Raw genomic sequence first — 4100 nt, forward strand, 5'->3', positions numbered from 1 at the left:
CTTCTTCAACCTTTCCTGTTTCTCCTGGTTCTAGGCTGCATCACTAGAAATACAGTGTCTAGAGCTAGGGAAGTAATAGTGCCACTCTATTTTGCTTTGGTCAGACCTCACCTGAAATACTGTGTCCAGTTCTGAGCACCACAATTCAAAAAGGATGTGGAGAAGCTGGAGTATGTCCAGCGGTGAGTGACCAAAATGGTGAAAGGTTTGGAAACCATATCCTATGAGGATAGACTGGGGAAGCTGAGTATATTTAGCCTAGAGAAGAAAAGATTAAGAGGTGACATGATTGCCCTGTTTAAATATTTGAAGGGGTGTCATACTGAGGAGGGAGCAAGTTTTTTTCTGCTGCTCCAGAGAATAGGACCCGGAACAACGGATGCAAGTTACAGGAAAAGAGATTCTGTCTCAATATTAGGAGGAACTTCCTGACAGCTAGAGCTGTTCAACAGTGGAAGATGCTGACTTGGAGTGTGGTGGAGTCTCCTTCTTTGGAAGTTGTTAAACAGAGGCTAGATAGCCATCTGTCACAGGGAGTGATTTAATTGTGAGTTCCTGCATGGCAGGGGATTGGACTGTATGGCCCTTGAGGTCACTTCCAACTCTATGATTCTAAGAGGATACTAACCAACAATATGTCTGTTGTAAGGACTTACATGGCAGGTGAGATACCATGATCAGGAAGGTGTTTTTCTCAGGATTAAACTCATCCATTGCACTCCAGGTGTGCTGAATCTTAGGATTTCCCCAAATGCGGGAAATTTGTCTGCAAAATTTGTAGACTTGTGCACTGGAGCTAGTTTCGGCATTAAAGAGAGACTAAAAAGAATTCAAGACATCCTGCAAATAAAGTGAAAATGGTGAGAAATTGTGCGAAAGATTATCACATGCAATTGCGCAAGTAAAGTGATATTGGAAATGCATTTTTGCTGAAATCCTGAAAGTAAAAAGATGCGGGTTAATGCTTATTTGTGACCACTTTAACGGCAGGTTTTGTGCGATGTCATGTGAAATCGTTTTGCATAATTGTGCGATTTTTCCGGGATATTCACAGGATAAACTCCTGATCTCCTTCATGTGATAAACTAGTCGGACAGCATATGACAGAGCTACACAAAAGTGGTGGTCAGTTGACTTATGCTAGTCTGTGAGCCATTGCCTGCCAGACATAATGAGATTTCCAGGAAAATAAAATGAATGCAATAATCACATGTCAGAAATCTGGGAGAAAGGAGGGATATAAGTAAACAACAACAGATCCTGGCACATTGTGTGTGTGTGTGTGTGTGGGGGGGTAAATGCTGGTCTACCACATAATCTAGTTTGAGAAGCAGAAAAGTATGGGAATTAGTTTGACTGTTCTAAAGTGCTGCATTATTCCTCTTTTGATTAATTGTGGTTAACTGTGGGAAGAGCAAGATCACTCCCTTTCCTCTCTTCTTTCTCCAGATGAGTTAATGGAGTACAAGCTACTTTTTCACTTTGAACTCAGTTTGCATCAACTGAAGTAAGCTGAAGGCAAAAGAAAAAGCAGGAGAAAGAGAAGGAAACTCGGATATTAAAAAAACAGATTGCTTCTATTAACACAGCCCAGAAACACACTGGCCAGGATCCTGTTGATATGCAAGGGACAGATAAATCCCCCTGTGGAAACCATAGGCAGAATTTCCAACATTTCACAGTTGAAACCTGGGATATGTGTGGCCAAACAATGTAAGAGTGTGGTCCAGATGGGAAAAGTTAAGTGAGGAGATACTGCAGCAGTTTGCTTTAACTTGAGCTTACTTCATAGGGCAAGATTGTGCTCCCAACTCTTGTCTTTTCCTGCTGAGTTAATGGAGTGCGAACAACTTTTGCACTTTGACACCCAGTTTGGAGCAATCAAAGTAAGCTCAGGACAAAGGATGAAAGCAGGAGGAGGAAACTGGGACATTTTAAAAACAGCTAAAAAGTGGGATGATAGAGGATTAACCAGGACTATCCCTACCAAATCAGGACAGTTGCACTATACTGGCTCTACAATTTTTGGAATTGTTGTTATGCACCTTCAAGTTAACTGCAATATCAATCCTATAGTAGGGCTTTCTTGGCAAGATCTACTCTTCAGAGGTTCGGCATTGCCTTCCCCTTAGACTGAGAGAGAGAGTGTGGCTTGCCCAAGGTCACACAATTGAGCTTCCGTAGCAGATGGAGGATCTGAACCCTGGTCTTCTGGAATTCTAGTCCAACACCCAAATGACCACACTACAGGAGCTTATCATTTGGCAAATAAACCGGCTTACTTCTTCTGGCTTCAATTCTGGATCTGAGATGCCCCCAGATGTTATCATACCTAAATTGCCACCAATGTAGCCGGGATGCTGCCGCCCAGATACATCCTGAGTCAAATCCTTGCTCACCTGGCCAATTTTTGAAGTCGGAAACTTCCCGACTTCGAAAAACTGCTGGCTGAGCAAGGCTTTGACCCAAGATACATCCGGGTGGTGACATCGCGGCTAGATCAGTGGCAAATTAGGTATGATAACATCCTGTGGCATGCCGAATCCAGAATTTAAGCTGGTAGAAGTAAACCGTCTTATTTGCCCAAGTGATAAGCTCCAGTTTTTTCTACAATTTATGGTAAGATTCTGCAAAGTGCACTACTTTGCACTTTGAGCTCTCGCTGCAGCAATGAAAATAAGCTGAGGACAAAGGGGGAAAGTGGGACATTTTAAAAGCAAATGAAAAAATGGACCAGCAGAGGATTAATTTGGACTGTTCCTGCCAAATCCAGGCAGTTGGAGGGTATGTAATTCACTGCCTCTGTGATTTGCTGACAGGCTTCCTTTGCAATGTTCAAGGACCAGTTTGGATCCTGGCACCAGTCACCATGATAATCTTGGTTATTTATTTACATTGTGGGAATTATTTCTAAATTCACCTCTGTATGTGTACATTAGCATGCACAAGTGTTATACAAACCTATGACCTCGATTTGGTAAATGTTCTCTTTTCTTTTTCTGCAGAAGCTATGAATATATATATATATATATATATATATATATATATATATATATTCTTTAGCTCTGCTTTGTCAACTCACCACGAGAGGGTACTCAAGGGCTACAAGTTACAGAATTACAGCACTAGATGAAGCCAGACTCGGAAGATTCAAGGCTCAATCTCAAAAACGATGAAATGTATGTATGTATCATGTGCATGAGGATACATTTCAGATACGGTTTGGCTTGGTTCAGTGTTGCTACCAACTGTAATTAATAATTATAAATAATTATTAATAATTGGTAATTGGTAATAACAAATAATTATTGATTACTAATAGTAGCAAGTAATTGTGATAATATTAAACATAATTAATACTTACAATTTATATTAATTGTTATTGATTTTAATTACAGCAAGTTCTATGAAACATTGGCTGAGATCCTTCCTTGAGGAGGTGGAATGTAATTTTAAATTCACCGTTAGGTGAGAATTGTGAGTTAGCGAATGGCTATCCTGCACAACTGGGTGGTAAGCAAATGTGAAATGTACCTTTGTGATGCACAAGGCACATCTGCATGTGCAATGAGCAATGGTTGCCACATGCACAATGGCACTACATATGCAACTCTGCTTACACAACCTTCCAAGTCTGCACCAGAAAAAAATGTTCAATTGCTTCTGAAAGGGAGCTTGCTTGTGCACTAACAGTAGGCCACCCATAAATTCATTTGCCTTCAGCACTACACTAATACAGTGTGCCTTTTTTTATGCGGGGAACCATTCTGGACCCCCTCGCATAAAAAAAAGTGTATGCTCGAGCCCCATTGAAAGTAATGGGGCTCATGCATGCGGCGGTGGCATGGTGGTGTGCTTGCACTTCGAGTGCACGCCCCGTTCAACTAAATGGGATGCACTGCCCCTTGCACCCCGTGCGCTCCCCGTGGCTCCCTCACGACTCCCTCGCGGCTTTTAGCATATGCTGAAAGCAGTGTATAGTGCGTCCGCGTATAATGCGGGCACACTGTATTTGTTTTTGTTGTTAACTCCTCCACTCATACCCATGATCTCTTTCATAGAGTCCATCCATCTAGCATGCAGGCTTCCTCTCTTTCTGC

At 41.8% G+C, this 4100-nt stretch overlaps 1 non-coding gene across 1 annotated transcript; it reads left to right on the plus strand.

Annotated features, from left to right (window-relative positions):
* Positions 1–648: 648 nt before the first annotated feature.
* Positions 649–810, plus strand: LOC121920060. Its single transcript, XR_006101632.1, has one exon. It is a non-coding gene; the product is annotated as a U1 spliceosomal RNA (small nuclear RNA).
* The last annotated feature ends 3290 nt before the right edge of the window (positions 811–4100 follow it).

Source organism: Sceloporus undulatus, chromosome 1 (assembly GCF_019175285.1).
Source record: "Sceloporus undulatus isolate JIND9_A2432 ecotype Alabama chromosome 1, SceUnd_v1.1, whole genome shotgun sequence".
NCBI lineage: Eukaryota > Metazoa > Chordata > Lepidosauria > Squamata > Phrynosomatidae > Sceloporus > Sceloporus undulatus.